Source organism: Callospermophilus lateralis, chromosome 6 (assembly GCF_048772815.1).
Source record: "Callospermophilus lateralis isolate mCalLat2 chromosome 6, mCalLat2.hap1, whole genome shotgun sequence".
NCBI lineage: Eukaryota > Metazoa > Chordata > Mammalia > Rodentia > Sciuridae > Callospermophilus > Callospermophilus lateralis.
The window spans coordinates 126,715,561-126,729,565 of record NC_135310.1 but is presented as its reverse complement, the minus strand read 5'-3'; the positions used below and the strand labels follow the sequence as shown (position 1 = coordinate 126,729,565).

General features: G+C 40.2%; 1 non-coding gene and 1 pseudogene across 1 annotated transcript; both read left to right on the top strand.

Annotated features, from left to right (window-relative positions):
• The first annotated feature begins 6,859 nt into the window (after nt 1-6,859).
• Nucleotides 6,860-6,937, top strand: Trnaa-ugc (transfer RNA alanine (anticodon UGC)). Its single transcript has one exon. It is a non-coding gene; the product is annotated as a tRNA-Ala (tRNA).
• Nucleotides 6,938-7,419: 482 nt separating this feature from the next.
• On the top strand, nt 7,420-11,194 carry LOC143402046 (dual specificity protein phosphatase 1 pseudogene; annotated as a pseudogene).
• Nucleotides 11,195-14,005: the final 2,811 nt, after the last annotated feature.

Sequence of the window (14,005 nt, the reverse complement as noted above, 5' to 3'; positions counted from 1 at the left end):
GTGATCATATACAACTAAAAATATTTTTTTAAAAAATCACACTGAACTCAGTAGCATATTAAAAGATTTGTGTAACACAACCAAAGGGTATTTACTCATGGAATGCTACGATGTTTCAACATACAAAAATCAATCAGTGTGGGCTGGGGGTGTAGCTCAATGGCAGAGCACTTGCCTGGTATGCAGGCAACGCCCTGGGTTCAATCCCCAGCACTACAAAAATAAAATAACACATTTAATTTTTAGTACATGATTATCTGAATTAATACAGAGAAAGCATGTGACAAAATTCAATACCCTTCCAAGATACACAACACACACAATCAAAACACTAGGAATAAAGACACTTCCTCAATATAATAAAGGTCATATATTCAAAATCCACAGCTAAGATCATAATAAATGGTAAAAAACTAAAAGATTTTCCTTTAAGATCTGGAAAAAGGGCTGGGGTTGTGACTCAGTGGTAGAGCAATCGCCTCGCACATGCGAGACCCTGGGTTCAATCCTCAGCATCACATAAAAATAAATGAATGAAATAAAGGTATTGTGTCCAACTACTAAATTAAAAAAAAAAAAAAAAGATCTGAAAAAAGACAAGGAGGCCTGCTTTTACCACTTCTATTCAATATAGGATTGGAAGTTCTGGCCAGTACAGTCATGCAAGAAAAGGAATAAACATCATCCAAACTAGAAAGGAAGACTCGACCCCCAGGTGCTGGTGAGCACTCTGAGAATGTCACTTAGGTTACACTGGCTGATACTGCTGCTCAAGTCTTCTGTATTCTTCCTGATCATTTGTGTTATTTATTCTATCAGTTCTGGCAAGAAATGTTAAAATGTACAACCATGAGCTATGAAAAAAAAAAAAAAAAGCAAAATTATCTCCTTTTGCAGATGACAAGTAGAAACCCCTAAAGCTTCCCAAAGAAATAATTGTTAGAGATAATGAGTTCTGTAAAATTGGAGAACACAAAATCAACACACAAAAACCAGTTGCCTTTCAACGCACTAACAATAATACAAAAAAGAAAATGAAGAAAACAGTTCCAGTTATAATACCATAAAAATGGTAAAATACTTCAGCATTAGATTAATCAAGAAAATAAACGACTTGTACAATGAAAACCATAGAGCATTACTGAAAGAAATTTTAAAAGACACAAATAAACAGATATCTTGTGTTCCTGAATTTGAAGACATAAATGTTGTTAAGATGCCAACACTTCCTGTGTTAGCTTTTCATTGTTGTAAAATACCTGACACAAACAACTTAAAAGGAGAATTTATTTATCTTGGCTTTTGGTTTCGGAGGTTTCAGTTCATGATCAGCTGACTCTGTTGTTTTTAAGCCCGAGAGAAGCAGAACATCATGCAAAACTATTTAGTTCATAGCAGTCAGGAGGCAGAGGGAAAGAGGAAACTGTTCAGAACAAAATATTCCCAGGTCACAGAGCCTCCCCCCAAGCTACTTCCTCTAACTAGGCCCCACCTCCTACAGCTTCTACCAGCTCCTTATGATAATCCATTCAATTTGTTAATCCATCAAATGAGTCCATTAATGAGGTTACAGACCTCATGATCCAGTCATTTCCTAAAAGCTCCACCTGTGAACATTGCTGCATTGAGGATCAAGTCTTCAAGTATATGAGTCTTTGGGAGACATCCCAGATCCAAACCATAATACCACCTAAAGTGATCTGCAGTTTCAATGCAGTCCTTGTAAAAATCTCAGTGACTTTTTTTTTTTTTTTTTTTTTGGCAAAAATAGAAAATGCCTTCTAAAATTCACATGTAATCTCAAGGTATCACAAATAGTCAAAATAATCTTGAAAAAGAAGAATAAAGTTGAGTGACTTCAAAACTCATTATAAAGCTACAGTAATGAACATTCGGGACAGGCAAGGCAAATCTGTATTCAGAATATGTGTCTACCCTTGTGAAGACAAATTCAATGATGCAACGAGTCTAATCAACCTGCCACTAAGTGACTTGATTTTTCCAGGAATTCTGGCCAAATTGGAGACTCAACCTCATCCTTCACGATTGACTGGTTAGGTGCTAAACAGTGATGGAGCCTGACCTACTTCAGTGAGGGGAAGTCTATGTTCAGGAGCTCATGTTAGTCTCTGTTCTTGGAGCCATGCTTTCTTTGAATAATCCCTAGAGGAGCTGGGTAAAGAGGCTGATATCTCCTGGATAGATTCCTTTCCACTGACTGTTGAGTCTTCTACTCACAGAATGCCTTCTAGTGGGCATTCAGGAGAATCAATATCTTTGTACCCATGGCAATCCACACTTCTTTATCATGAATCTTACAATCTTTATCTTTCCAAGTCCCAAGACTACTCACTCAGTCAACACATTTGTATCTTAATGAATTAGTACAAATCTGTACTCGATTATTTCTTCTTCTATTTGAAGTGGACAAGCAGATATCCTGCCTAAAGTTCTGCCTGTTTGGAAGATTTTCCTTCACCAGCGTCTCCTGGCACCACAGCTGAGAATAGCTATAAAGCAACAGTTGTCCACTTTCAGTTGATGTCAGAGTATCATGCAGGAAAAACCCATAGAAACTACCGTGAATTCAAAGAGATTACATTTATAACCAAACCTTAATAAGTCCCCACTCAGGGCTGGGGTTGTGGCTCAGTGGTAGAGCACTCACTCAGCACATTCGAGGCCCCAGGTTCGAGTCTCAGCACCACATAAAAATAAGTAAACAAAATAAAGGTATTGTGTCCAACTACAACTAAAAAGTAAATATTAAAAAAAAAAAAATAAGTCCCCACTCAGAAAATAAATGGTCCAAGATAGCCATATTGGGTTTCTAAATGATACATCAATTCTGAGATAGGTTCTAATAAATCCCACAAAGTCTGAGTATTTTCATTTTTTATTGTACAGTTGCTCTCAGGGAAAAGCTTGAAGTGAGAGTCATAGTGAAACATGCCCCCATTACAGTTTTCTAGTTCAAAAAGACTCCCCATCAATCTAGAAGTTATGAATCAGCTGGTTCTGATTATGATTCAGCTTAATTAGGGAACTAGATGAGAGTTTGTAAATTCTCAACATGGTGACTCATCAAATTTATGCCCATCAAACCTAGAACACTTCCTGGGTGGGGGTTGTGGCTCAGTGGTAGAGCACTTGCCCAGCACGTGCAAGGCCTTGGGTTCCATCCTCGGCACCATGTAAAAATACATAAATAAAATAAAGGTACATTGTGTCCAACTAAAAAAAAAAAACCTAGAACAATTCCACCTATATATATCAAGCAGCACCTTAGTAAACTGTCCGTCTAATTTATTTTTATTTCCTAGGGACCATGATTAACTGTCTCCACAGAACCTCACATGATTACCACCACTCTAATCTGAGGCTTGTTATGGTGACTATATCTCTCTTTCACTGGATGATAAATGCCATACCCTGGCTTCTGCCACTCTGACATCCCCTTAGGTTTCCATTAATATTAGGGAACCCAGCTGCATTCCTGCATGCCTTGATGAAAAGAGTGAACAATGGGCTTTCTTGAGGCTATAAACATAGGTAGTAACTAAGCAGATTGCATATAATAGATGATTTCTCACATCTCCCTCTCCTCAAGCTTCTCTGTTATGCTGCAGAAATTCTGGTATTTCAACCTCACTGACCTGTCAAACGCAGACTTTAATTAACCAATTCAGCAGACAGGTGCTCAAGGTAACACATTACATTTTATGTCTAAGATGAGGGCACCCATAGTGACAAATTCAACTTGACCTAGTCTTATATTTTGTCCTTAATTAACACCCTGGAAATCACTCCTCTACATGTTTCCAAGACTGTGTCCATTCAAATTAGTGACATCCTACTACTCTTTGGTGTAGGGCTGTCTCCTGATAGAGCAGGCCCGTCCTTCTATGTCTGAGAAGTACAGTAATCTACCTTTCATTACAAGCTTAGAGGTAATGAGAGATGATGAGGGGGATTCCTGAAGAGAATCAGATCCTCTTATGAAGCAAGATGTTATTGAACATTTAATATGCAGGGAAAGGGCGATTTCTTGAGAAAGGAAAGGAAAGAGGGATAGGAAGTTTCAGAGTTCTTCCTCAGTGTCTTTAGCTTGGCATATTGACATATGGGGTTTCGTATTTAACTGATACTGCGACACCACCATTGTTAGACTGAGAAAGGGGGTTTGGTTCTCAGCTGTATAACCTTTGTACCTACAGAAGGCATGAAAAGTTTTCAATTTATTCTTGTCACTCGATCCTCTTTGGAAGTAGTTATTCCATACCACACTATTTGTAATCACAGTACCGAAAGCTACGGCTGTATGATCTTGAAGTATCTTGCACTTCATTCCAAACCATTACTGTTGAATACCAAACAAAAATGTTATCTGGGCACTTTTCCAATATGTGTTATGCTGAGATTGCAATAAATCACTGAGTCCATCTTAAAGCAAGAGGTAGAACCATTTTTATTCACCAGCTATCGGCCAAGGGACAGGCTACAAGTTTATACTCTTCAACCTCCCCTAGGGGTTAGAGTACACCTTTTATACCACTAGGAAAGCATGTCAGTACATTAGTCATAAATGGCTGTTGCTATGATTCAAAACCATGAACAAACATCATGAGATTTAAAATCATAAGCAGAAGTGGGTCAAAATAACCTAGTTGAGTACAAGTTAAAGAATGGTTACTAGTCCGGACAGTCATTCTCTGACAGGGTACATTATCCAAGAAAAATGGGAACCAAAAAGAGAACAAATTTACATTGTGTAAGAAGTGCAGAAACATTTGTATTTCTAAGCAGAGTGTCCTAAACAGGATCAGGATGTCAGAGGCAAAATTTTCTCATGGGAAAAGCATGTTTTACATGACATGGAGTCTCAGGGTAAAACGGAGTCTGTTTGTATATATATATATATATATATATATATATATATATATATATATATATATATATTAGCAACCCAATCCTAGACTTCCATTAAACATCTGTTGCCCTGGGGCCACCCTGATACAAAGTACTGTTAGTAGTCAGTGTATCAGCAGGAGGTAAATAATACATTCAAGTAGGGACACCAAGAAGAATCTAATGAAATTACTATTTACAATGGTGTGAGCAGTGTTAAGGAACACAAACAAAAAGATCCTGAGGCACCCTGGGAGAAGCCAGTGCCTTACCATCCTCAGACCTGAAGGAGAAAGAGGAGGGAACTGTTACCAGACCTTGACACAGAGGGGTAACCTGATAGGAGGACAGAACCAGAGACTGCAAGCTCTGACTGAGGAATTTCACAGTCTAGCAGGCTGGGATGTTATGCTCTCTTAGTCTCCAAACTCTTGCCCATGCCTCCCATTGGCCAAATCCCTTGGGCAAAGGAAATTTGGTACAATCTGTAAAGTCCTGCCTAAATAGGGTGGAGAAGAATGATCTGGAAGAGCAAATCATGTAGCCAACACAGAGGACCAGCTTGACATGATTTCCAAACTCTTTTTCTGTAGGAAAAATATAAGTTGCTGAGAAATCCATCCACTCTAATGTTATTACTTCAATTCCAAGCTCTTTAGATATATTATTAAATTTTCTATGCTTAAATATATAGTAATTCATTTATGAACAAATGATTTAAAATAATTTATACAATCTTAAATGTATATCCTCAATCGCATGTTTTAATTTGGTGAATTAGATAGTTCCAATTTAAAACATTTAGAGGTGGGCATTGTGACACATACCTGTAATCCCAGCAACTCAGGAGAATGAGGCAAAAGAATTACAAATTCAAGGCAAGCCTCAGCAACTTAATGAGACCCTAAGCAACTTAGCAAGACCCCATCTCAAAAAGTACAAAGGGGTCAGGCACAACAGCACACGCCTATAATTCCAGTGGCTCAGGAGGCTGAAGCAGGAGGATTGTGAGTTCAAAGTTAGCCTCAGCAAAAAAGGCGCTAAGCAACTCAGATCCTGTCTCTAAATAAAATACAAAAAAGGGCTAGGGATGTGGCTCAATGGTCAAGTGCCTCTGAGTTCAATCCCCGGTACCAAAAAAAAAAAAAGTAAAAAGGGCTGGGATTTAACTCAATGTTTAAATGCCCCTGGATTCAAAAAAAAAAAAAAGCTAAGGACCCATGATAGGGCTGAGTGTGTAGCTCAGTGACAGAGATCACTTGCCTAGCATGCCCCAAGTCCTGAGTTCAGTCCCTAGTACCACAAAAAACAAACAAACAAAAAAAAAAACCTAAATAAAACCAATCAAGTATACACAATAAAGTGGGCTATATTATTTCGGATACTGTTTCTTCTACTTTCAATAGATCAAACAAAAGCAATCATTAAAGTATTTTCAAGGTTCTGCATCTTATGTACGTTATTAAAACACTTGTAAATAAAATTCCTGGACTTTCATTGATAATGGTTAACCTATAATCTTTTTTAAAAAAAATTTTCCTCATTTCAGTAGACACACGTTCTCAACAAGTTATTATTTGATTTATTGATATATATTTATTTTTTAGAGAGAGAGAGAGAATTTTAATATTTATTTTTTAGTTTTCAGAGGACACAACATCTTTGTTTGTATGTGGTGCTGAGGATCGAATCCGGGCTGCATGCATGCCAGGCGAGCGCGCTACCGCTTGAGCCACATCCCCAGCCCTGATTTATTGATTTTTTTGCTCAGTTTGAACTATATAGGCGTGTGTGTATATACATAATACACACATATATTTTTATTTTACTTATTTATTTATTTTTGTAGTATTGGGTATAGAACAGGGCCTCACACATGGTAGTTAATCATTTTACATGCCCAACTCTTGAGCTATACTTTAGATGGTGTTTAAATTCTGCTACTAAGGCTGGGGATATAGCTCAGTTGGTAGAGTGCTTGCCTTGCATGCACAAGGCCCTGGGTTCAATCCCCAGCAGCATTCCCCCTTCCCCCCCCAAAAAAAAAATCTGCTAGTACCGACTTCTGCTTACAGGTAGGATATATGTGACTGTAAGAACAGTTATAGAAAAACTGGATTGATTGCAGAAAATAAAATCACATCTTTAAAGATGACAGAGAGAGGGAGCAGGGCATGGTGGTGCACGCCTGTAGTCCAGATACTCAGGAGCCTGCTGCAGGAGGATCACAAGTTCGAGGCCAGCCTGTGCAAGTGAACAAGACCCTATCTCAAAATGAAATAAAAAGGAAAAATAAAATAAAAAGGGAGTAAGAAAGACCAAGGTGAAAAAGGCAGAAACGAGGAAACCAGGCAGCGAGAGGGAGTAGCATCTCTCGCTAGGTCCTAGAGCAGGTTTTGGTTCCCGCACATAAACCCAGGGTCATGTAGTTCCTTGAAAGCCTCTGCCCTTCCCTTAGCCTCCTGGACAGAATAGCAAGGGCCCGGCACGCTAGGGGTGCTAGAGCTGGCCATGGTCCTGAAGGTCTGTGGGCACTGCCAAAGGTCTGCGGGAAAGCGCGGCTGGTACCTGCTGCTGGACTGGCGCTTCTTCAAGTTCAACGCTGGCCACATTGCCGGCTCCGTTAACTTATGTGGCTCGACATCTAGTGTGACGCCAGGCCTAGGGCGCCTTGGAGCTCGTCGTGCCCAACGCTGAGCTGCGCTGCCGCCTACTGGCCAACACCTACTACGCTGTGGTGCAGCCGGACCAGCGCAGCGTCGCCCTAAACAACGCCAAGCGCCACTGCACAGTGGCCCTGGCCCATCGCAAGGCACGGGCTGCACAAATCCTCCTCAAAGGAGGATATGAAGTTTTTTCAGCTTCCTGCCCAGAATGGTGCTGTAAACAGTCCACCTCCATGGGGCTTAGCCTTCCCCTGAGTACTAGTGTCCCTGACAGTGCAGAATCCGGATGCAGTTCCTGCAGCAACCTGCTCTAAGATCAGAGTGTCCCAGTGGAGATCTTGCCCTTCTTGTAACTGGGCAGTGCCTACCGTGCTTCCCATGAGGACATGCTAGATGCCTTGGGCATCACTACCTTGATCAATGTCTCACCCAATTGCATTAACCATTTTGAAGGACACTAGCAGTAGAAGAGCATCCTTGTGGGAAACAATCACAAGGCAGGTCTCACAACTCCTGATACAATGAGGCAATTGACTTCATAGATTCCATCAAGAATGTGGGAAAAGGGTGATGGTTCATGTCAGGGGGGCATTTTCTAGTCAACCACCATCTATCTCACTAACCTCATGAGGACTAACCAGGAAAAAAAAAAAAAAAAAAACTAGAAAAGGCTGTGTTTGTGAAATAGAGAAGCTTCATTTCCCCAAACTTCAGCTTCATGGCCCTACACCACTAGGTGCTTGGTCCTGCCATGCCTGTGCTTAGTCAAGGCGCCTTCACCACCACCATCTTCAACTCCCACTCCTCCATCCCTGCCCACTCTGTGAACAGTGCCCTCAGCTACTTTCAGAACCCTATCATTACCTCCCCCAGGTGCAGAAAGGCCATGGAGGTGAGGACCTTCACATCCCACCAAGGACTGCAGACTCTTCCTTCAGAGAAGGAAATGCATTCACACCAGGGAGGGGCTCATGAAGTCAGATCCTTATTTAATTTCACCAGAATTCCAATGGATTCTAATCAGTCATAATGCTAACATATCATCAAGACATTTGCTGAACTCAGCATGCTTTGAGGATCAATATATAGTGGGTACATCAAGTCCCTCTGACAAGACAGAAGAGAAAGGACGTGGCATGTGAGCCAATTTTTGTGTTTGAGTACTGTACTATCTTGTAAATAAATCCTAAGCAGGTATGTTTTCAGCATTAATGAAAAACACCAATGTTCACTTATTTTTTAGATGTCAACAGTTGTATGTTTGCTGATTATTTATGACCTAAATAATATAATACTTCTAAGAAGAAATTTTGTTACTTAAGGATGACTTTTTAATACAGCAGAATAAACAATGGCATTTCTATTAAAGAAAATATGAAATGGCTAGGGATGTTGATCAGTGGTAGATGCCCCAAGTTTCAATCCCCAGCACCACAAAAATAAAGACAGCAGAGAGTTGCAGAGGTAACCAGACTAAATGAACTAAAATTCTAAGGAGGAAAGAGTTCCCAGATAAGCTATGGAAACTGGTCAATTTTTCCTGAGGCAATTTGCTGATTCTGCCACAGGTTATGGATTAAAATTGGTCTAGAATCTAATTTAGAAAATTGAAACAAAATACAAAGGGAGAAAGGAACAAGTTAAATGACATCATAGAAACAATGACACAAATCTAAAATGTAGAGCATTCTTATAAGACACTGACCTAGTCTCTTCAAATAGTCAATTCCAAGAAGAAAAAAGATTGGAATGCTCTAGATTAAAGAGAAAAGGGGAGAGGAGAGGACAGTTTAAATAACGCAGTGTGTGGAATTTGAAAATCTTATATCTCAAAACATATTGAGTGCTGTAAGAATTTTGTCAATTAAATTTTAATAAAGCTCAAAAAAAATTGAAACCTAATAAAATCAGAAAAAATAAATAAAAAATGTTTAGAAATGCATTTAAGTTCATAAACTGTTAGACTTAGGAATTAATTCATTAGACATAATTGTACTCTGACTGTGTAAGAGGTCTATATGAAGTTATTTAGATATGAATGATCATGATGTCTGCAACTTGCTTTCAAATGTTCAGAAAAGAAAAAGAGTAAATAGGCAGGTGAATAGTAAGATGGGTAGAGGTTAGTGAGGCAAAATGGCAAAATGGCAGGGCTCACTGAATCTTTATGTTATGTGTTTAGGTATTTTTTTTAGAGATAGAGAGGAGGGGGGAATTCCTTCAACATTTATTTATTTTAGTTTTCGGTGGACACAACATCTTCATTTTTATGTGGTCCTGAGGATGGAACCCAGCACCCCGCGGACACCAGGCGAGCATGCCACATCCCCAGCCCGTATTTAGGTATTTATTGTCCTTTTTCACTGTGTGTTAGGAGATGTTCAAAATAAAAAGCCAGAAAGAATTTCCAAACTATTTGTGGATTTTTTCATGATAACAGAAGACATTCCAGGCTGCAGCTCATTAACGTGATTTTTTCTTTGTTCTTCTGAGAAACAAAAATATTCTCATTTATAATATTTCAAAAGGCACATTAAGAAACATATCCAAACTTTGTTGTCTCCGTTCAAGTTCAGCTTTAATATTTTATTAAAAATTCTTGAATTTGTAAATATTAAAACACTGAAACTTGCTACTGGCACAAGAACGACAATGTACTAGCAACAAAATCAAGAAAGAAACTAAATTGTTTAGAAGCAGTAGCAGCTCCACAGTTCAAAGGTAATTTAAAACAGGCAGTTTTAGTGTTTCATAAAGAAAGTGCAAAGCAATCTCTCAGCCTGCAATGATGCTGCCGCACTGGCAGATGGTGCTGCAAAGCTTCTCAGGTGCAGCGGGAAGCCCACTTACGAATTATTTTTACTGCTTATTGCAGTTACTCTTACACTACTTACTAACTGGTACAGAAGTGTTTTAATAACTGGTTGAGTGGTACCAGTGCAAGACGGCTGAATGTCAGCGCTGTTTCCTCCTCTTATGACAGAAGCTACCCAGCTCCTGCCTGAGGCTATTCCTGCACTGGGATTCCAGGACCACCCTGCCTCTCTCAGAGGCTTGTTCCATCACCAATCCCCACCTTCTTGAATTTTCAACTTTTCTCTTCCACTGTGCTTTCTGCCTAAAAGTTTAAAAACTCCAAACTCAATGTTCTGTTTCCCTATTTTTTTTTTCATCACCATCACAATCAAACTTCTTGAAATTTATATCCCCACTTCCGATGCCTCAACTTTCTTTCTCCAATGGAACTTAATTCATCCTTTGCTGCCAGTGAAAGCTCTTCATTCTTTGTGTCATCACCATCAGCATTCTGTGCCCAATCTTTGTTCTTCCCTTGGTTTCATGGCTCTCCACTTAATATGTTTCTTTGGTCTCACTGGATCCTCTCCCACCCACCCCTACCCCCACCCCCACCCTGCCCTTTCATACATTATGCACTTTCTTCCTCATGCTACACTCTCTCTGTACATGACCTGTTACTCTCCTCCCACCTACATCTTGATGATACCCAGATCTCTGCCCGCAACTATGACCTCTCTCCAAGCTCCACTTACATGAACCCTGTCTCAGGAATCAGCCTACCCATCCAGTTGCTAAATCAGAAACAGAATGTGCACTCTTGACTTACCCTCCTCCTTCCCCACACACAAAACTATCCCAACACCCGTCAATTCCGCCTCCCAAGCGTTTCATAAACTATCTTCTTTTCATCTGCCACTACCTTGTTTCTGGCTTCCATTCTCTCCTCCTGAAATGGCTGCAAAAGCTTCTGATCTCAAACCAGTTACCACACTGCACCCAGTGAGCTAAGGCACAATTAACTCTCTCCTTTTTAATCTTAGGGTTAAAGTTCTTGAATGTTCCTCTAGGTAGTCTACATTTTAAACATGGCTGGAAAGGCTCCACAGAGATGAACCAAACCTTTCACTCCATCTTCACTTTCCCCCACTTCTCCAGGCACACTCTGCCCCAGCCATGTTGAACATGTTAGCCTCCCCAAGTAGTTACGTTCCTCAACCTTTGCTGTCTCCTCAGCCTGGAATATTTGTCTCTCCACATCAGCCTAAGTCTTGCCCAATCTTCAGGGCTCAACTTGGAGCTCTCTGTCCCTGCAGGTGGCTTCCTCTGACTCACCAAGACTGGCTAATCTGCTCCTATGGTGGTTCTCATAGAGCTTTTTTTCAGTCTTATGAAGACACCACTATCCCAAGGGATCTTATGTGAGACGGGATCTCACCCGTCTCACATCCCTTTTTTAAAATTGTCTAATTTTCCCCCACATTAAAATTGTCTATTTGTCTTTATTTTCCAATAAATTGTGAGTGCCACAAAAGATTCCTTCTACCCACTTACCAGTAACTGGCAAACAGTAATTGCTCAAAAAATGGTCAGTGGGTCAATGAATCCTTGAGGTGATTATTATCCATTATGTCAACTATATGACAGTACAATGGATACATGACAAGTAACACTTTCATAACTTATACAGTGCTATAAAATTATTTTACTATTTAGTGTCTGGCAGTTCAACTCCTTGAGGGTAAAGTCAATACTTTGTTCAATTTTTTCTTTTGTCCCAGAACTCAGCATGTCTGACAAGACTGTTCTCAACCAGTTTTTGACTGTATTAATGAGTTTAAGAAATGAAGAAACAAGAGGCTCAGATAATTGAACCTCCCTGGCCCACACACATACTTGTTTCAAAATCAAGACAGAATCCAATCTGCAAGAAGGGAAGATTGGGAAAAAGTTTGCATCTAAATGAAATTCCAGCATGGATGAGAGAAGCCCTGGTTTCTCTCCAAGAGACTGGCCAGCTGTGGGTATTGCCAGAGCTTCAGATCTCTATGGTCAAATAATCCACTTAGTGGACATGACCCAGGCAAGAGGGGTATAAGGACAGGGGTTCTAGGAAGGTCAGCATAGAAGGGAGACTGGACCCTGGTTTCCTTTGTCCTTTGCATAAGTTTTAACCTCAGTCTTAGACACTAACATTGGAGCACTATCTATCCTTTTCCCTGACCTGATTGTCCCTAATGTAACTACCTTTTCCTGGTGCTACTTTCCTGTGGAGTGAGTCACTGACAGAGCCTCAGGAAATCACATAGTCGAGCCATTAGATATATAAGGGTTGCCTCCTGCCAGGTCCTCAACACAAACATCCTCCTCCACAGTTCCCCAAGCCCTGCCAGCTCCTGATCACAATTCTTTGTGTCATCACCATCAGCATTCTGTGCCCAATCTTTGTCCCAGATGCTCCTGGTGAAACTTATGAGATGGCAAAAGACCAAGACAAGTGAAATTAATCCAATGTCTCCACCACATCTCCTGAAGCACTGAAGTTGCCTGACTATCTCTGTATATCATGAACTCAGTTAAGTTAGAATCACCTTTCCTTCATTAAAAGACCTATTTATGAGGCTGAGCCCCTAGATAAGACAGGTGGATTGTTCTTTCAAATAGGACTTTTTCTCTTTTCTAGCACATCCTGGGTAGCCTTCAAGCACATTCATATGCTGGTTTTATTTAAATTTTGTACTAGAATGCAAATTCCAGGACTTTTGTTCTCACTGGACTAAAGGAGCCTGTCAGAATGTGTGGCCCAAACACCTTGGCCTCTTCTCAATGTAGTTTCCTGCATTGATGGTCTCTGCTGGCATTAAAGAAACTGCTCCATGACCCAGCACCTCAATGGGATGCTTCTGAGTTAAGAGGATCTGATCCTTCCATTTCTCCTCACCCCTGCACTGAGTGGTTAACTCATAAAACTACACTTTTTTGCTACCACCCAACCCAGAGGACACTGTGGCAGTCAATAAAACACAGCCCAGTCTCCCTTTTCTCCAGGAATTCAAACTAAGAGTCTAGCTGCTTGCTTAGCAAGGGTGAATCCCAGCAAGGCCTAAGTACCCCTAACTCACAAAAGAGCAAATCTCTGCTGAAATGCAGAAATGACACCCTAAGATGGCTCTGGCCACCTGCTAACTTCTATCTCAGACCCTAACTGGGTCATCTTTGGTAAATGGACTACAAAGGCTGTTTCTGTGCCCTCCCCCCTATATGGCATGTACACTGTTAGCTGCCAAGCTTTTAAATAATGAAACTTAACATTGTACTTTAAGGGCTGTTCTGCTCAAATCATAAATGTGCACATCAGTTTTTTGGCAGTAATTCTCTACTCGTACACATTTAATCAATGTTTTCACAAGCATTTTGTCTTAACTAAAAATCTATATCAATAGAAAGTCCTAGAATTATACTGTGTGAGCCCCCAGGATTATATAACATGCTTAATCCAAAAACTTGGGTGCCCAATGGGGTCTTGATTGTGCCCAGGCTTCAAATTTAGGCCAGGCACTGCTTGTGCATCTTTATATGATCAGTGCTTAGCACATGTGCAGATTCATGGTAAATCCTCAATAAATATTTGTGGA